Source organism: Aquarana catesbeiana, linkage group LG04, assembly GCF_042186555.1.
Source record: "Aquarana catesbeiana isolate 2022-GZ linkage group LG04, ASM4218655v1, whole genome shotgun sequence".
Taxonomy (NCBI): Eukaryota; Metazoa; Chordata; class Amphibia; order Anura; family Ranidae; genus Aquarana; species Aquarana catesbeiana.
In genome coordinates, this window is record NC_133327.1 from 40,816,632 (window position 1) to 40,838,351 (window position 21,720).

A 21,720-nucleotide genomic window follows, 5' to 3' on the forward strand; every position below is an offset into this window, starting at 1 on the left:
GCTAACCACTCCTCGCTCTGAGGGTAAATCCACAGCTATGCAACACTGGGAACAAGTACTACATTTTTCCACACAAGAAGAGGTGTGGTACAGTTCTCTCAACAGCACCCGTGCCCATTCCAGGAATGTCTCTCACTGGGAAACAGTCATGAAACTCTATCATCGCTGGTACTATACTCCAACCAAACTGGCGGCCATTTTCCCCTCAACATCCTCTACCTGTTGGAGGCACTGCAAAACAGATGGATCCCTGGTCCACATATGGTGGACTTGTTCTGCTCTTCAACAATTCTGGACAGACGTGACCAGTCTCATATGCTCAGTCACGGGCGTTAAGGCTCATCTAACCCCACAATTGGCCATGCTAGGAATAGGGTTAACCGAATGGCCAACCACACTACGGTCAATACTTACCCATATCTTGATAGCGGCAAGGCTCTCAATTGCCCGCAATTGGAAAAATCCTCACCCACCCTCCATCCAATTAGTAATTTCTCTGCTCAACGACCAATGCCACATGGAATATATGTTCGCCAAAGCACATCTATTGACCACCAAATTCTTTGCCCAATGGGAACCTTGGCTTCAAGATCAAAGGAGTGACCCTCTACCATGAACTAACCTCATCATACTTGTAGTCATGACCTTCCCAATCTTGAACTGAACCAGCAGCTACACAGTCTTACACTGAGTCTAAATATTTGATTTCTGTTATATTGTTGTACATGCCTCTTTCTACTGAAATGCCCCCCTGGGTATGGCCTCCTGACATTGCATAGATGTTCCCACTACTCTCCTAACCCACACTGCATGCATATCGATTACCAACCATATTGGGTCACACAGTGTCCCTCCACTCTTCTCTGACCTTGGACGATGTCAGGAAGGCCTACCTCTAGGGCACTACTTTTTACTTACCGGCATCCCTAATTCTACTAACTCTACTCTCTGTACCTTTCTTTGCTAATCTGCTTTAACTATCTCCTAGCTTGATATTATATGTTGTCATGCATGTGACTTGTAGACTACTTATGTTATACTTTATTGGTCTCATGCCCCTTTCAGGGCATTATGTTGTCTATATGAAAAACTCAATAAAACCTTGGTTACAAAAAAAAAAATCAAGCACCAAGGCATGCAGACAGCTTCTACAATCATATTTGAATGAATGGGTCACTCTCAGGAGCTCAGTGAATTAATGTGTGGTACCGTGACAGGGTGCCATCTGTGCAATAAGTTTATCCGTGTAATTTCCTTGCTACTAAATATTCCAACTGTTAATGGTATTATAACTAAGTGGAAGCAACTGGGAACAACAGCAACTCAGCCATGAAGTGGTAGGCCACATAAAATGACAGAGCGGGGTCAGCGCTTGCTGAAGCACACACAGTGCGCAGAAGTCACCAACTGTCGGCAGTGTCAATAGCTACAGACCTCCAAACTTCGTGTGGTCTTCAGATTAGCACAACAGTGCATAGAGAACTTCATGGAATGGGTTTCCATGGCCGAGCAGCTGCATCCAAGCCTTACATCCCCAAGTGCAAAGCGTCGGATGCGGTGTAAAGCACACCGCAATCCAATGGATGGGTCTGGGTTTGGCGGTTGCCAGGAGAACGGTACTTGCCTGACTGCATTGTGCCAAGTGTAAAGTTTTGGTGGAGATGGGATTATGGTGTGGAGTTGTTTTTCAGGAGTTGGGCTTGGTCCCTTAGTTCAAGTGAAGGGAACTCTTAAGGTGTCAGCATATCAAGACATTTTGGACAATGCTCCCAACTTTGTGGGAACAGTTTGGGAATGGTCCCTTTCTGTTCCAACATGACTGCACAGCAATACACAAAGCAAGGTCCATAAAGACATGGATGAGCAAGTTTGGGGTAGAGGAACTTGACTCCATCCAATATCAATTCCGTGGCTGACCTCACAAATGAGCTTTTGGAAGAATGGTCAAACATTCCCATAAACACACTCCTAAACCTTGTGGACAGCCTTCCCAGAAGAGTTGTTATAGGTGCTAAGGGTGGGCCAAACCAAGAAATATTTACCGTGATCTTTTTGGAGCTTATAAAATAATGGTAATTTTGGTCTGTCGGCAAATTCATCTGCATAGTTGATTAGAGCTTCTTTTACAGTATCATATCCACACAGGATAACCATCTTTGACATTCCTAAATGGATGGTGTATACTGGACCATACTGCTTCGACAACTGCAAGAACATCAGAGATTAAGAAATGCAGTTAATCAAATTAAACATACATTTTCAAATGTCTAACTTATGCCATTCCAAAATATGGGGATTTTATTTTTTTCAGAGCTTCATCAACATTACATCAGTTTTGAGCGTTTACCTTTACTTTTGTAGTGTATGTGGAGTTTAACCACTTGCTGCCTGCCCACAGTACTTTTATTGCAAAGGGTGGCAGCTGCAGGCACCATTCATAACTGTTTTGCGTACTATTGTGATGTTGTGATTGGCCCACAACTATCACATGGCACCTGGGCCAATAACAGCACCCTGTACCATGTGATTAGCTGTAGCCAATCACAGATCATAGTAGTAGGCAAACGTGAAAGCCATTCATATAAGCTAACACTATTGCTTCTAACAGTGATCATCAGTGTTATAGGCAATAACCACTTGACCTCGGGAAGATTTACCCTCCTTCATGACCAGGCCACTTTTTGCAATACAGCACTGCATTGTCAATGGCGCTGTCATGCGACACTGTACCCAAATAAAATTTATGTCATTTTTTCCCCACAAATAGAGATTTCTTTTGATGATATTTGATCACCACTGCGTTTTTTAATTTGTGTGCTATAAACAAAAAAAGACTGACAATTTTGAAAAAAACTTTACTTTACTTTCTGCTATAAAACATATCCAATAATAGAATTAAAAAAAAATCACATTTCTTAAAAAATGTTGACCAATATGAATTCTGCTACATGTTTTTGGTAAAAAATCCCAATAGGTGTATATTGATTATTTTACGCAAACATTATGGCAAACTATGGGACACATTTGTGGAATTTTTTTTTTTATACTAGTAATGGTGGCGATCAACAACGTATAGTGGGACCGCGATATTCCAGCAGACTGTCGGATACTAATTGATACGTTTTGGGAACCAGTGACACTAATACAGTGATCAGTGCTAAAAATATACACTGTCATTGTACTAATGACACTGGATGGGAAGGGATTAAACATCACTGTGTGTCTAAGCAGTCTTTTTGTGTTTACTGTGTGCTGCTTTAACTATGGGAAGAAAGCAATTCTTATCTCTGCTCTACCCCCCCCCTCCCCCATCACAACTGACATATGTCTTATTTACACAGGCATATCTCTCTTGTATCTCTTGACCTTCCCTCTTAGATTGTAAGCTCTAAGGAGCAGGGCCCTCTGATTCCTACTGTATCAAATTGTATTGTATTTGTACTGTTTACCCTCAAGTTGTAAAGCGCTACGTAAACTGTTGGCGCTATATAAATACTGTATAATAATAATAATAATAATAATATCTCAGCTGTTAGTGTTTCACTAATCATCATCATTGGTGAGAGTCAGAGGAGATCGAGCCCTCGCAACTCGGGGGGCCTGGAAACGCTCCTCCAAACGCACTATGTATGTTTGCAGTGTGGTTAACAAGCACTTTGGGCTTGTTAAAACCGCACCACAAATACCTATAATAGCTGGTTGCTAAGGAGTGGGCCAGGAAGCTGGCTGCCGCGTCCTTAACAACCGATGATTAATCAGCAGTCAGCGGGCTTCCTCGCTAACAGCTGAAAAAAAATAAAATGCAGATGAAAAACCCAAAAGGGCATGGGTTACCCCAGTCCATACCAGGCCCTTTGGGTCTAGTATAGATTTTAGGGGAATCCCACGCCAAAATAAAATAATAAAAAACGGTGTGGACCCCCCCAATCCATACCAGTTCCTTATCTGAAAAAAGAAAGAGGCTTCCATCATTTCAAATGTAGAGTGTGGTGGTCCCATCCCTTACGTTAGAGACCAAGAAAGAGAGAATGCCCCCCTTAGTGGGGACTTTAATAGACCACCAACTCTTATGATAAAAAAATATATTTTATTATAATGTTATACTTTAAAAAGATGTAAAAACGTCTATAACATACAAAAATTGCATTCCATACAGAATCAGAACAAGAGGTATACAAATGATAATATTAGATGTACTCTCCTAGGGGTGGTGTACCCCGATGCCCAATGCGTTTCCAGTATTCTGATACCTTCATCAGGGGTTTGAGAGTTGCAAATATTTTAAAAATGTATAGGTTCCAGTGACATGACTCTGTGTTCAGGCAGCACTTAGGACCCCAAGGTCAAATGAAATGTTTCATGGATGCCAGGCCCAGATACTGGAGAAGCTAGATGTGTATTATGTTTCCAATATCAGAATGTGTTGAACAAGTCTAATTGGGACCAACAATCGTTAGAGCCTGTGTAATAGAGGCTGTCTAACAGGCGGATCAGTATCCAAGACGGTCCCACACTGGCTATGTCCAGGTCCGGTATGGGGTGCCTTCCAAGTATTAGTGCTCCATAAGTGCTCCACTAAAAAAATGGTCCTACTCTGACGCTGGCTCCCGCTATTATGTCAGCTATGGTGACTGTCAGTTCCTATATAGCTATGGGCAGTGGCCATCTGGTGACCCCACCCCTTGTGACGTCACCCCCCCATCATGCCCCAGGCAGTGGCATCACAAGGGGGTGGGGTCTCTGGGTGACATCACTAGATGGCCATGTCCCATAGCTATATAAGAACTGGCAGACACCATAGCATCGTATGCCAGTGTAAACTTAGTCTTAGATTAGCTCCTGCTGTGAATTATCACAGCAGAAGCAGCCCGCCGGTGGTGCGCCCGTGCCTCCTACAGGTGGAAATGCAGAATGACATTTATTGGCGGTCAGCAAGTGGACCATAATGTAAAAAAAATCCTTAATCACCCCAGGGTAGTATGATGTCCCTATGGTGACACTGAACTACTATGAGGAGAGTATTAAAAAAAGTCTTAAAAAATATATATTTAATTTTTTTTTTTTTTAACATACTGTCACCAGTCAGTTTTCCAGTTCACCGCCACACCAGTCATATGATGACGCTGTACTGCACTGGTGAAAGAATGTTAAAAAAAAAAAAAAAATTCTTAAAATGTCTTCATTTTCCAAGCACCTTAGGTGCTTCACTCTGAAGACATAGGATACGTTTGCACGTGGGGAAAAAAACCCCCTGCCTTTATGTCTATGGCTGTTTTTTTATCCAGCTAGGCGTCCATCTTCCCCTCTTTTCTATACAATAACCTTGGAACATGAGAGGTCTTTTTGACTCCATTTACAGTGAAAGTACATCTTAATGTTAGTGGCCATTTATACTTTATGTGGGTCTCTGATAGAGTGTGTGCTTCATAAGATTCCAGCTATAAACCTCACAGTGATAGTGTGGAGTTGTGACCCCCCCTGAAAACCCCCCGGAGTGGTATTGAGAGAGAGGTGTTGAGGAGATCTTTTTGCTCTTGGAGGCTTTTATGATTTGCAGATCTGGTGAGTCTGACCCCCTAGGGGGAGAGTGTTAACACATGGTGAAATTTCACTGACCGGTGGAAGGCGCACACTGGGATACGGCTGTATTGTCACTTATGGACATTCCTCTGACCACTTCACGGACTCTCTACTTCTCTGTTTGATGTTTTTTATGCGTAGTTGGCCGCATGATTTCTTATATAGCTTTGCTCAACATTAGCGCTGTTTTTTATAGTGTATGTTTACTCCCATAGTTTATGTATACTATTATGGACATTTTCATTTTATAATTTTAAAACGGCTGCTGTCTTTTTAAGTACTCAGTTTAGATACTGTAAGTTTTTTTATTCTTTATATTTTCCAGTTTGTAGTTCTATCTCTGTTTAAAACATTAACTTATCCATTTGGCGCTGAGTGGTGTGCTGCAGGCCTGAGCAAACCTATCCCTATTTTTTCATTAATATAGAAAAAAAAACCCAGTGGTGAATAAATACCACCAAAAGAAAGTTCTGTATGTATGGTGTTGCATTACTGAGCAATTGCCAGTTAAAGTAGCACAGTGCAGAATAGCAAAAAATGGTCTGGACATTAGTGGGATGTCTGCACTAGCAAATGAGCCCACAGAAACATATCTGGAGGGGAGGTGAGTGCAGGAATTTCCAATAAACCTTTATTTCATTTCAAATTTCTCAAAGTCCTGCCTAAAATAAGAGGCCTAATAATTATTTTAGTATCTGGAAATATTTTGTGCTTTTCTATTCAATAGCTATAGGCCCCTTTCACACGTGCGGACAGTATGTCCGTATTTCATCCATCCATTTTCGGATGAAATACGGACATACATGCATCTTGGCTGCTTCTCAGATTAGTGCTCTCCTTGCCTGGCCTGCCAGTTTAGGTGGACGGCCATGTCTTGGTAGGTTTGCAGTTGTGCCATACTCTTTCCATTCTTCGGATGATGGATTGAACAGTGTTCCGTGAGATATTCAAGGCTTGTGATTTTTTTTTTATAACCTAATCCTGCTTTAAATTTCTTCACAACTGTATCCCTGACCTGTCTGGTGTGCTCCTTGGCCTTCCTGATGCTGTTTGTTCACTAAGGTTCTCTAACAAACCTCTGAGTGCTTCACAGAACAGATGTATTTATATTGAGATTAAATTACACGAAGGTAGACTCTATTTACTAATTAGGTGACTTCTGAAGACAATTGGTTCCACTAGATTTTAGTTAGGGTTATCAGAGTAAAGGGGGTTAAATACAAATGCACACCACACTTTTCACATATTTATTTGTAAAAAAAATGGAAAACCATTTATCATTTTCCTTCCACTTCACAATGATGTGCCACTTTGTGTTGGTCTATCACATAAATTCCCAATAAAATACATTTACGTTTTTGGTTGTAACATGACAAAATGTGGAAAACTTCAAGGGGTATGAATACTTTCAAGGCACTGTAAAATCCATGAGATGCCTTAGTAAAAACAGCACACATAGCACACATAAACACTTGTTAGGCACACATTTAACCCTTTCAGCAATTTATATGTTTAACTCCTTCCCAGCCAGTGTCATTAGTACAGTGAAAGTGCATTTTTTTAGCACTGATCACTATATTCGTGTCACTGGTTCCCACAAAGTGTCAAAGTGTCAGTTTGTATCAGATTGTTCACCGCAATATCTCAATCCCACTAGAAGTCGCCGATCTCTGCCATTACTAGTATAAAAACAATAAATAAATAAAAATTCCAGTATATATCCTATAGTTTGTAGACACTATAAGTTGCGCAATCCAATCATTATACTCTTATTGGGATTTTTTAACCAAAAATATGTTGCTTAACCACTTCCCTACTGCTCTATTGTTAAATGACGCCCGCAGGAACCCTTCGTCCCTCCAGGTGGGCGTCATATAACGTCCTGGGACTCCCTGCATTGTGGAGAGAGCTCGGGACCTAATGCGCGTGCCTGGTGGCCGCGATGGCCGCCGGGCACCCGCGATTGCCCGTTAACCGAGCAGGACCTGTCCTGTCAGGTGAGGAGACTGATCCGTGTGTTCTCATTACAGAAGAACACCGATCGGTCTCCTCCCCTAGTGAGTCCCTGCCCCCTACAGTTAGAATCATCTCCCTAGGACACGCAGTTAACCCCTCGATCACCCCCTAGTGTTAACCCCTTCCCTGCCAGTGACATTTATACAGTAATCAATGCTTTTTATAGCACGGATCGCTGTATAAATGTCAATGGTCCCAAAATAGTGTCAAAAGTGTCCGATATGTCTGCCATAATGTCGCAGTCACGATAAAAGTCGCAGATCGCCTCCATTACTAGTAAAAAATAAATAAATAAATAAAAATGCCATAAATCTATCCCCTATTTTGTAGACGCTATAACTTTTGCGCAATCCAATCAATATACGCTTATTGCAATTTTTTTTACCAAAAATATGTAGAAGAATACATATCGGCCTAAACTGAGGAAAAAAATAGTTTTTTAAAAAAAATTGGGATATTTATTATAGCAAAAAGTAATAAATATTGTGTTTTTTTTTCAAAATTGTGGCTCTTTTTTTGTTTATAGCGCAAAAAATAAAAACCGCAGAGGAGATCAAATACCACCAAAAGATAGCTCTATTTGTGGGGAAAAAAATGATCAAAATTAATTTGGATACAAAGTCGCATGACCGCACAATTCTCATTCAAAGTATGACGTGGTTAATACATATTGGTCTAAATTTATGAAGAAATTAGATTTTTTTAAAAAAAATATTGAATATGTTTTATAACAGAAAGTAAAAAATATTGTTTTTTTCAAATATTTTTTTAAATATTGTTTGTTTATAGCGCAAAAAAACTAAAAACCCAGTGATGATAAAATAGCACCAAAAGAAAGCTCTATTTGTGGGAAAAAAAGAGTACAGTGTTGCATGACTGTGCAATTGTCAGTTAAAGTACCAGAGTGCCGTATCACAAAAAATGGCCTGATCACAAAGGGGAGTAAATCTTCCGGAGGTCAAATAGTTAAGATAGAACTTTAGCCAGAAAATAAAGTCTTGCTAGATCACTGCAGGCTGGCCCCTTTTGCAGGTATAGCTATGTAAAACATAAAAAATAGGTTTCCTGACAGACTCCATGGCAGCCTACGTGTGGGTTAACCCCGCCTCCTCTCCAATGCTATAGGACCCCCTACCCTATAAGATTGAGCTCACCTGTATAGACTGTGTTCCTTTATTGTCCTCCTCCATGGACCTACATCACGATTGTTCCTGTTGGCGTCCGATCAGAATATTTCCAGAATCTAGCATACCATCATACGGTGCAGCTCAGGACCCAGCTATAAGCGGGCGAGTAGCTTTTCATGGCACTAGATACCCCAGTCGTGGAGGGGAGGGTGCCTCGGTATGCCTGAAGGTGGACGCATCAACGGCTGGCAAGGTCTGCAATTTCCTACTACTTCCATGGCAGTCGTTTCTTTGTTTATGCTGTTGTTTGTCTCTTGTCTCCCCGGTACTCCCCAGTTCCTCTGTGTCCCCTCATGGCGTTTGGAGCGCTTCTGAGTTCCAGGCAGCCCTGCGGGATTTCGGGTAGCGGCCGCCGCTGTCGTCCTGCGCATTCACGGGGCCTTCGCGAAAGCGAGGCTTGGCTCGCGCGTGCGCGGAGTGGCGAATCCTCCAGCGGCCGCACAGGCGCCATGCGGCTGTCTCCCACAGCGCACCCGCGAGGTGGAGGAGCAGTGACATCACTCAGGCGGGGGAATTGATTGTCTGCCATCTCCTGTCAAGAAGGGGATTTCACGCAGACAGTGAGTGGCATCTTCCCCCAGCCTGGTCTGCATTGGTCTACAGAGTTTTCTCCCCTTAAAGGGGAAAATAAAGATAAATAAATAATATATATATATGTATATACATATTGTAAAAAAAAAAAAAAAAAAAAAGAAAAAATGTGTGTAAATAAAAAGATATATATATGTGTATATATAAATGAATAAATAAATAAAATGTGTATGTTTATATGTATATATGTGTGTATATGTGTATATGTATATATATATATATATATATATATATATATATATATATATATATATATATATATATATATATATATATATATTGGATACATAATCTTTCTGATTGGCTCGGTATGTGTAGCATTTCCGGGTCATCTGCAGACCAACCGTGTCGTGATGACGTTCTGTCCAGTGGTTATGGACAGGTGGACAGGTCACTGCCTTCATACAGCCAGCCCTCATGCACAAGGTACATGCAGGTGAGGAGAGGGGCCGAGGTTGCAGTCTCAAAGGATTGAGATTGCCTTTGGTGTTTCCCCCCCCCCCAATCTTTTTCAGCCCCTTCAGATCGGACCCGCAAGTCGTGGTCCGGGATGGCAGAGACCTACAAGAGGAGATGTTATCATTCCTCCTCCAACTAAAGGAGATGTTGCCATTCCTCCTCCAACTAGAGGAGATGTTGCCATTCCTCCTCCAAATTGAGGAGATGTTGCCATTCCTCCTCCATCCAGAGGAGCTGTTGCCATTCCTCCTCCATCCAGAGGAGATGTTGCCATTCCTCCTCCATCCAGAGGAGATGTTGCCATTCCTCCTCCAACTAGAGGAGATGTTGCCATTCCTCCTCCAAATTGAGGAGATGTTGCCATTCCTCCTTCAACTAGAGGAGATGTTGCCATTCCTCCTCCAACTAGAGGAGATGTTGCCATTCCTGCTCCAACTAGAGGAGATGTTGCCATTCCTCCTCCATCTAGAGGAGATGTTGCCATTCCTCCTCCATCTAGAGGAGATGTTGCCATTCCTCCTCTTTTTAGAGGAGATGTTGCCGTTCATCAGCCGCTCGGATGGCAGAGCCTGCTGGAGATGTGAGACACGAGTCCCGGAGGGCAAGTCGTTATGTGACCACTGTTATGCCTGGGCGGTTGGGGATAAAAGAGACGGGAAACAAGAATATGGAGTCTCTTGTGAAATGTGGGAGGTAGCAATCTCTAAAGAAATGGGACACACCCCACATATGGAGCCAGTTGTCAATCCCACCCGGCTTCTTGGCTGACATAGCCCAAAGGTTTTCGGGTCCTTCCCAGCCCTACGCTGCTTCTCTGGATTCTTTAGACAGCAAGTTGGAAGGTGACGAATGTGTCAGAAGCTTTGATGTCTCTCTGGTTCCTCCACGAGTCAAAGCGATTAGGGAAGTAGACCCTTCCACCACCCCCAGTTGGCTAAGCAAAGTAGTTCTTTAAGTACCGGGGGAAAGGGCGCTCTCTCTCTTTCTGCTCCTCACGGATTAAAGGATGAGGAGTGCAACTGAGTGGATAAGAAAACTTCTACGTCAATCAATACCTCTAGATTGCATCCCTTCAAGGCAGAAGAAGTGAAGTGTCTGGGAAACACTCCCCTTATAGATGCAGCATTGTTGCGTTTGACAAAACAGGTTACTCTAACTTAGAAGATGCCGTGTCTTGTAGGACAGGCTTGAGAGAAGTTAGATCAAGATCTCAAGGAAGCTTACGGGTTTGGCTCGTAACCCTGCCCTGGATCTAGCAGCTATATCTAAAGGTTATGGAAGCCTGGACAATGATCGTAGTCTTCGTACTCAGGGGAGCTTTGGAGGAGTTCTCCACAAGTTCAGCAGTTAAGGAGCTGAAGCTGGCATTAATCTGATCCACCTGTTGGCTTGGACCAAATGGTCCTCGGTCATGGTTCATCGGGCCTTATAGTTACGCCTTCCCCAGGTTAGGCGTCTGCTCGGTCGGAAGGGTCCCCAGTACAGGAGGTGCTGAATGCTCGTGAGAAGCTTGCTTTTAAAGGCCTGGCTGGGACTTCAGAAAGAATTGGAATGTCCTTCCGAACCCGCTAAGAGTAAGGCGTCCGATGGTTGTGAACCAGCTAAATCTTTTGGGTTGCGCCCGCCCAGGCAGTTCAGGCGGGGAGGCTCATCTGCTCCTTTTCCGGCACGTCAGGGTGGCCTCCATCATGGATTACTGGGCTGTCAAGATGGTTTTATTGAGCCACACATGGTCCTTCACTAATACTCCTTCCTCCAGATTTATTCCACTCTGCTAACTTGGTTGGAAGAGCAGAAGCAGGCGTTGCTGTACATGTGCCAAGGGACGAAAAATTCCAGGGGGTATACTTTCCCCTCTTCTTAATACAAAAGTAACAGTTTTTGGTGACCAGTAATAGATCTAACTTACCTATACAAGTATATAAAATTTGTAGATACAATAGAAGGCTCTGTCGACCTTCTATACGGCCGGGGGATTGGCTAATCTCAATCGACTTAAAAGATGTTTACCTCCGGTTCCAAATTGGGCAAGATCATCTGCAGTTCTTCTTCCTCCTTTTCGGGATGATAACCTCACCTGAGTCTTATGAAAAAAAAAACAAAACACTATCGTCTCGCCGGTCTACACGACCCCTATGGTCAAGTGGTTCCTGCAGAGGTTATACCCACTCCAGTCAGGTTTTCTGCAGCAAGGGAAATCAAGGGGCAACAGTCAACCTATTCACATATCATCAACGACGTGGAGCAGCCTCTTCTGGTGTCTTCAGCGCAAAACCTGCTCATTTGCCACTCTGTTGCCCCATCTCATGGGTCAAGGTCATGACCGATGCCAGCGGTACCGGTTGGGGAGCCCTCTACAGTTCGGATCTTGCTTAAGGCAAGTTGGGTACTTGTCTTCTCAACCCGGGCTAGAATGTCCTGGATCTTCAGGCAGCCTAGTGTGCCCTTCAGTTCTTCTCCTATCTCCGGGAGGGAGAGTCAGTATTATAAGAATGGATGTTACAACGGCGATCTTCTAAGTGAAGAGTCATAGGGGCACTCGAATGTCCACACTATTCCGGGAGTTCAAGCCCATCATATCTTGGGCCCAGAAGAGCCTGACTGGCTTTTCAATGGCCTATATCCCTGGAGTCCAGATCATCTGATTGGATTCCTGTCGCACAGACACTAACGAATGGTCTTCTTGTGTGCAGACATTCAAGTGTATTCTGTTCCTGGGAGTCAATTCCAAAGTGGATCTTTTTTCTTCACAGGCAACCTCAAGCTGGTGAGGTGTTACAACTCGGAGCCATTGCAGCTAGGTCTCTGGAGTGGATGCCATGACAGATCGATTGAGCTTCAAGAGGGCATATGCCTCTTTCATCACTCCCAATAATCCTCAGATTCTTACGAAGATCTCATGCGGAAGCAGTCAAAAGTGGTGGCTGTAGCTCCTTACTGGCCAAACGAGCCTTGACTTCCATTCCTGAGCCAGCTCAGCTTCCGGGACCTGGTGCCTTTTCCTCTCGGGCTGGACCTTCTTTCTCAAGGGGCAGTCCTGCACATTTGTCCGGCTCAGGTGCGCTTCAAGGGTGTTTGCCACTCTCATGAACTCTACGGGGACGAGCATGAATTAGGTCGATAGGAGAATTTGGGCCAAGTCTGTTGAATTCTCATTCTTTGGGCAGGTCATGTAGAAATCCAAATGCTCAGGATATCTTCAGCTTTTTTCTGCCTAGATTTATCTCTATCCATCAGCTCTCTTAGGGTCCAAGTTCACCCTTTAGTCCACCAGTCGTTCCATGGGCAGTTAAAGCTTAGCCCTCAAAAAGGAGACCAAGATTTCCCAATTCAGACCTTCCCCTTGTCTTTGGCTCACTGTCTGAACTCAGTAACACGGGGTCCTCCCCGCTTCCTATTGGAGACCTTTTCAGCTAAGAACACTGTCCTAGTAGCCAATACCTTGACTAGAGGGTCTCGGAGGTCACGTCCCTAGGTTACAAAGAACCTTTTTCTGTCCTTCTTTCCAGACCATATGGTCCTTATTCCTATGCTCAGCTCAAATCTGAGAATTACCTCAAGGTTCCATAAGATCCAGGGAATCGTCCTATCTACATTCAGGACCCAGGAGTCCACTAAAGTCCATCCTCTTGATGTAGACGAAATTCTGAAGGTATACCGGCAAGCTATTTCCTTCCTTTTAGACACACTGTCTACCTATTCGTCCTGCACGTTGGCAGTAACAAACTGATTCAAGCCTCGACCAGAACGACTGCGGCCTGGATTGTCCAGTTCATCCATCAGCTTTATAGAGCTAGGATCCTGACTCCTCTGGAGGCAGTGATGGCATGTTTTATCAAGAGTATAGCAGCTTCGTGGGCAGCAGCCCGGTACGTGTATCCAGACGTTATCTGCAAGCGGCCTCATGAGCCCCTATTAAAACCTTAATGTCACATTACTTCTCTGAGCCTTCTTCGCTTTTCTTCTGTGATCTTTGGTTTATAAAACCTGTCGGTTGACGGGTCAAATTAAATTTATTGCTGTTCAGCACACCCACCCGTGTGGAATGGTTATTTCCCACACGTAGGCTGCCATGGAGTCTGTCAGGAAAAAGGAAAATGTATTATCAAATACTTACCATAATTTTCCTTTCCTGATGGACTCCATGGCAGACAGAGTTTCCACCCATCGGTCAAAGAGTAGGCTAGTTACAGAACACAGTCTATACAGGTGAGCTCAATCTTATAGGGTAGGGGGTCCTATAGCATTGGAGAGGAGGCAGGGTTAACCCACACTTAGGCTGCCATGTAGTCCATCAGGAAAGGAAAATTACGGTAAGTATTTGATAATAAATTTTCCTTTTTCTATACTGTTTAAAATCCAGTAATACACTGTCTCTCCCTGCTCTGCATTTGCTCAGTGGCTCTCAGTTTGTAGGCACTGTTCCAAATTTGTAGAAGCCGATCTACTGACAGCCTAAAGATTTACTAATGCTCAGGGGCTCTGGACCTCTGTAAAATGGCAGCCTCCAGCAAGAAGAAACATGAGCAAAGCTGGAGGAAATTTACAGCAAACACTAATTTTGGTAACATAATTATTAATGTAAAATGTATGTTTCTTGCTACAGAACATCATTTTTATCAAGTTGTTATGGGTAAAGTTTTCACTTTAGGATTTTGGACTGGTAGTTCGATGGGATTTGTGACATTATCTGGAGGAAGGAGATCATGAGAGAGCTGAGATCAACTTTCTGTAAAGTTTCGGGATGCCCTGGGTTCCAACCGCAGAGGATCCCCAAGATTCCATCCTGGTTGCCGTTTTATGATATAAGCCTGTTTGACTCATAGAACGTATGTTCTTTTGAGTTCAAACTATCTGGTAAGCCTACATCTGCCTTGGTGGGAGCTTCATTGCACTGGTGTTTTCAGTTTTTATCCATTCCATTTGTATGCCAATGTGGTGAATAGGATCTTCACTACACACTATGAACTTTACAGATTTTTTCACGGTCTCTATACATGACTTTTTTGCATTTAATTTTTTAATTCACAAGGCACATGTTATATGTGGTATTTTTGTGATTTTCTGTTTATTTCAATAGTTATTATGGTTTGTAGATTTTATTTGACTCACTGATATTTTGCAATTCACTTTCCATAGTTAATAGTTGGTGTTAACCAACCCAAAAATCTAAGCGCTACACTTATACACTTCTGTTATTTCAACCAGTGGCTGCCACCAGTTTGGGCAGCCACTGGTTGCTGCCACCAGTTTGGGCAGCGCGGGGTACCTTTTTACATCACTTTAAGATGTAGATTGAAGTAACCCAGTAAAATCAGCATTACCCTGAGAAAGAAGCAGGTTTATATGACATGCCCATGCTACAACTAGTTAATAGGAGGAACCAGAGTGGCTATCAACAGGACATGCTATAGGACACATCAGAGGTGTTAAATTCTACGGCATTTGGAGGACTACAACTTTCTGCAAATCAGCCACCATACAGGTAAAAAACTGCATTTTTCACAGGGTAGTCTAGGTCTATTAAAAAAAAAATAACTTAAAGAATATTTAAGCATTCATTCAGCCATAATTAATTTTCCCTATATTTTTTTTAATATTAATATTTCCTATGATTGCAGGTGCCATTTAGTGCCCATAATATGGTATTTTTCCTGAAATAGCCCACTGTTAAAAATGCCACATTATGGCCACTAGATGGAGCTGAGGATCAGTATGAGAATCGTATTAGACAAAATTGAAGGAACATTTTTTATAAACAGACCCCTTAAACCTCAAGGATAAGTAATATGTTACCTCTATAAAGGAATTATAAGGTTTCTTTAGGTCAATTAGGTGAATACTTCCAATGAGTGGTAAAGGTCTGGGTCCTGGAGGGAGGTTTTTGTTTTTCTGCTGCTTTTGGTTGTTGTAAACTTTGGTCAAGAAAAGGATGACAACGATGGTGACAAGGATCGTCATAGGGTCAATAGAAAACATGTCTGCAGTAATGCCTGGAGGAAAAAACAAATGAAACATTTATATTTAGTGCTAATATGAAGATGCGTTATTCTTACTGTCGCTAGTATTCGCTGGATTAAATGCTTGGAAGAAATAGACCCCACCCTTTATGAACCCAAGCCCCTCCAATAATTCTCATAGGTTCAAGTAGAAACATGAAAATGTTTATCATTTATTATCTGTGTATAAAGGAAATTTGTAAATTCTGTATAAAATCGTATTCTTTTTTGTATGGTTTGCCTATGTAATCCACACTGCACTAATTGTGCAGATGGCACTAATAATGTTCTCATTACACGTTGCATTCTTTCAAGTCCTGATTAGAATTTAGCCCGCCTATGTTACGCCCCTTGGTACCATAAAAGTACAATTGTAATATTAATGTGATACCTACGTAATCATGCGTATAAAAAACTTAATTTGTGCCGAATAAACAGAATAGTTATATGGAAAGATGCTGAGTCTATCTTTTTGTGTCTGTTCCATACTGCATTAGTTAATAATAATTTGTAGCCACTAATCAATATGAGAATAGGAGTTGCCTATCTATAAAATTTCAAGAACAGTTGGCACGCTTTGCCTAGTAGGAAATTTACAGGTCGCCCTGAGAAAACGAAACAAGGAGCTTGAGACGATCTGGGAATTTTTGAAAATCAGCCGGCTGAGGTAAGCCCTTTGGTTACATTTGAGTTATCAGAATTCCTTGATCGGTAAGGCATTTTCGGGACAAAGGGTACCTATTTTACTCCCTATATTGATTGGTGGTTATATCTTATGTCGTTTGTGTCCACCGGAGTGTTAGATAAGAAAGGGAAGAATAGTGCTGTTAACAGGTTATATGAAGTACACATCTGCTGTAATAGTAGTTTAGAGGAAAGAGGGTATAAGAACATGTAGAGAAGAAAGAAGACTGGCCTGTCATTATGGGCATTAAATTAAGTAAGGGAATGAAGGGTAAGAGACCCTCAAAATGGCCAGTGCAAGAGGAGCGCTAGAGAAAGCTTATTTGTGCAGTATTTGCGCAGTGATTTTTCAAACGCAATTTTTTTGGAAAAAAAAACACTTTTTTAAATTTTAATGCACTAAAACAAACTATATTGCCCAAATTTTTGATAAATAAAAAAAGATGATCTTATGCAGAGTACTTGGATACCAAACACGATATGCTTTAAAATTGCGCACAAACGTGCAGTGGCAACAAACTACATACATCTTTAAAAGCCTTTAAAATCCTTTACAGGTTACCACTATAGGTTTACAGAGGAGGTCTACTGCTAAAATGCCCCCTATCTGCCCTCGATCTGACCTTCATGGTGATACCTCACATGCATGGTGCAATTGCTGTGTACATATGACACCAGACCGACGATTCCGTTCGCCTTTGTGCGTGAGCATGGGGTAACAGGGGTGCTTTTTTTTTAATTATTTAATTTTGCTTTATTATTTTATTTTTAAACTGTTCCTTTCAGGTTTTTTTTTATCATTTTTATTATTATGTCAGGGAATGTAAATATCCTCTATGATAGCTATAGGTAGTGACAGGTACTCTTTTTTGAAAAAAATGGGGTCTATTAGACCCTAGATCTCTCCTCTGCCCTCAAAGCATCAAAATGCTTCCCAATTTCCCAATGGCGCTGTTCATATCTGGCGAAAGCTAAGTCATGATGCTGGTATCTTCCGGTTTCTTACGCCATAGAGCTGATTGGAGCCATTCTGGTCTTGGATCAGCTCTACGGTCAGCTGGCGGAACCAACGGCTGCATTCTCGGGTTTATTGTTGGAACAGGAGAGCCCAAGAAAACCAAGGAAGGCGATGAGGGGGGGGACGTTCCTTCCCACTGCTTGTAAAAGCAGTCTAGAGGATAATTAGCCACTAGGATTGTTTTTACATGAAAGCCCACCGCTGGCTGAAAAGAATGATACCAAGATGATACCTAAACCTGCAGACATCATTCTGGTATAATCACTCAAAGTCCAGCAACATACCAGTACATTACTGGTCCTTGTTGGGCATATATTGTAATGTTCTTTTTTACATGCAGCCTGTGGGATGAACGAAAAAAAAAGATTGATCAGTGGGTATGCCCACTACCGCCCTTCATCCACCCACTTCTAATGATGGGCATACATACATGCATTTTTTTTAACTGTGGTGGTGAAATCACCTCCTACAGCGCTGGAGTCGCTGATTTACGTATTGTGAGAGCAAACGCTGTTGCTGTCAAGATGAATAAATCAGTGCTGCAGCTGAATGGCATACCTGATAAACAAATGATGGTTAACAATAAAACAAAGTAACATTACAGTATAACAGTAAGACCTGCAAAGACCAGTAAATACCTGCAAAGCAAATACAATAAAACAGAATAAAAATAAAAAATTTTAATGCAATCTGTGCCTAAAAAATATATGCCAAAGCATGGGGGTAATCCATCCCTAATGTTAGAAGCAAATCACTCCTCCACCCCTACCCCCATGCTTCGGCATATATGCTCTTTTATTTAACTGTGGTGATAAAATCACCTCCTACAGTGCTGGAGTCACGGCTTTACGTATCATGGGAGCAAATGCTGTTGCTGTCAGAATAAATAAGCCCGTGCTGCATCTGAATGGCGTACCTGCTAAGCAAATGATGTTTAACAATAAACCAACAAAGTAACATTACAGTATAACAGTAAGACATACCATACCTGCAAAGCAAATACAATAAAACACAGTAAAAATAAAACATTACAGTTCTAAAATACAGGAACATAAGAGAGAGAATAATAGATATAGAACAATAGAGAGCGAACAATAAAGCGGACAATAGAGAGCGAACATAAGAGAGAGAGGGAACAATAGAGAGAGAAGAAAAATAAAACCAAACTATTTTTGGCTTTTTATTTTTTGTGTTTTTGTGTTTTTTTTTTGTTGCACTTTTATATAAACTGTAAACTGTAAACGTTCCAGATTAGGGTCTTTCAAAATGTGATGGCCATCTCATCTTTTGAGACCCTGTGTAAGTGTGCCCTTGGACTGTGTAGTGCTGTACCCGATGCTAATACTCCACTAGTAGCGTCACCGATGCAGAGACCAGGTTGGTCAGGACAGGAGGGACATTAAAAGTGGGTGTCACGCCTATATCCGCGTTTTCTGCAGACACGACATCTTCTTAGGGATGTTCTTTGGGCAGGGGTACCAGAGAGGACATACGGAAAATGCCTCTCATGCAGCCGGCTCACTGCATTTGCGTTGGGAAGGTGGAGCATAGCACCGTCTGGACAAAAGGGCTGTGACAATCTCTTCCTGGAATTTTAGGTAGGATCTAGTTCGTCCTGAAGCTTTGTATAGCACAAAAGCATTCAGCAGAGCCAATTGGAATAAATATACAGATCCTTTTTTTTACCAGCGTCTGGCCTTACGGGCAATAAGGTACGGCGCCAACTGGTCAATGAGGTCCGCCCCTCCCATGTTAAGGTTGTATTCGTGGACACAGAGGGGTTTCTTCACAACACCAGTCGCCGTAGGAATTTGGACTGTCGTATCTGTGTGAAGGGAGGACAGAACGAAAACATTCCGTGAATCCCTCCACTTCACTGCTAACAAATTATTACACTTCAAGCAGGCTCTCTTACCCCATCTAAGTTGGGTTTTTTACAAGTCGTTGGGGGAAGCCCTGGCAATTAGATCGCACTGTGCCACATGCGCCAATTCCATAATCAAAAAGGTGACTAAAAAGTGACACGCTTGTGTAATAATTGTTCGCGTACAAGTGGTACCCCTTTCCGAATAATAGGGTGACACCAAGTCCCACACAATTTTACAAGCGCTCCCTATGTAGCCTGGGCAGTTCCCCGGCTCCACATGACTATCTCTTCCCTCGTAAACCATAAAACTTTATGTATAGCCTGTTGCCCTGTCACAGAGCTTATACATCTTGACCCCATATCTGGCACGCTTGCTGGGAAGATACTGTTTGATAGACAAGCGGCCAGAAAACTTAATCAATGCAGACAACTTGATCGGAAGTAAACAAGGCTGCAAACTGGTTGAAGTGGTTTATGAGGGGACAAAATTTGTGGAGCCGATCGTATCCAGGGTCACCCCGAGGACAACAGAGTTCATTGTCATTGAAATGCATGAACCACAAGATCTGCTCATATCATGTAGTGCCATGAAGGCAGAGAACACGGGCATATGGTGAATTGGGTCAGTGGACCAATATGACTGCAACTCACTTTTTTAAACTATGCCCATGAGGTGGGATAGGCCCAGGAAGGTCTTAAATTCGGAAACCGTAATAGGTTCCCAATCTCTGGCAAGGGTCAACTGGGGATTAGCAGCAATGAATTGACCAGCATACAAATTGCTTTGGTCCACAATAGATCTATAGAGATCTTCCGTGAAAAACAGGATAAAAATCGAAAGACGTAAAATCAACTGTTTCCACCTGAATTCCGGGTTGGCCAGTGAATGGGGGAAGTACGGGTGCTGCAGAAGTGGTGGGCTCCCAATTCGGATTGGCAAATGCAGCAGGAAGGCTATGGGCTTGAAGGGCCTGTGTTTGTCTTCTTCTTGGTTGCGTGCGAGGCACTACTTGTGCTAGCCACCTCACCTGCTTGAACTGCACTTATGGGACTCGCCACGTCACCAAGTGTTACTGCAGTGCCTGGATGTACGACCAGGATGTACTAGGCCGCTGGTGCTTGCCAGTTCACCAGAAGGATGAGCGGCACTAGTACTGGCTCTCTGCTTCATACGAGAGCCCTGCGGTTCTTAAACCTCAACAACAGCAGAAGAACGGGGTCGGGTATGCCTGACCTTGACAGGGACCACTACTCTGTCATCAGAGCTATCTGTCAGGGTGCTGCTGCTGTCTACTGGTTCGTATTCTGAGCCAGAATCAGACATATGGGTGACTTCCTCCTCACTCTCATCTGTCAGACTCAGAAACGTGTAGGCCTCTTCACAAGTGTACCTTCGATTGGACATTGTGGCCTCTAAATTTATTGGTACAACTAGTGAGTCTCACAGGAAAAAAAGCTCCTGACTGTCAGAGACTGCTTCAAAGGCTACCAAAAAAACTGTTAGCGTTTGCAGGGATCAGGCCTGACTCTGCAAATGCTGCAGTTATGTGTTTGTGTTTTGTAAGTGACAGTGATTGATTGATACTGCACTTGGGTGGGCTGGGCTGGACTAGGCGGAGGGGCTAAACGCAGGTGCTAGCATGTATCTGGGCTGATCCCGCTAATGCTGCATTTTTGGGAACCCTAAACTACTGAGTACACTAGTATAGATCTGATCAGATCAGATATTGATCCGTTCAGATACTATACTACTTAGGGAGGTGTATGGTGTGTGCGTGGGTGTTAGCGCTACTGGCATTAATATAATACTGCCTGGGGCGACGCAGACCCTGACTGACACTAAAACCCGATCTATAAATTGGCATGCTAGGGCCAATTTAGGCAGGAGCCAATTAACCTACCAGCGTGTCTTTGGAGTGTGGGAGGAAACCGGAGTACCCGGAGGAAACTCCAGGCAGGTAGCGTCATGGTTGGGATTCAAACTAGCAACCCTTTTGCTGCTAGTCAAAGGTGCCAACCACTACACCACTGTGCTGCCAGTGATTGAATGACCTCCTGAGATTACAATGCAGCAGGTCATCTGCTTGACACAGGACCCGGAAAACAGCAGCAATCACTGTAGTAGCAGTGACTACTACAAGAATTTCCAGCTTCCACAGGGATCCCACGTGTATGGCACATGCATAACTACAACTCCAGCCCAAGCTGGACCAAAATAATTGTGCAATACAAACATACCTTTTGTTCAGCTTTAAAGGATAAGTCCACCTTTCATAAAACGTTACATATTGTGAAAGAGCTGCCCCCCCCCCCCCCGCT

The 21,720-nt window shown here is 42.8% G+C and overlaps 1 pseudogene; it reads right to left on the minus strand.

Annotated features, from left to right (window-relative positions):
* LOC141139193 (cytochrome P450 2K6-like) overlaps positions 1–21,720 on the minus strand; it is a 75,043-nt pseudogene that overhangs the window by 46,041 nt on the left and 7,282 nt on the right.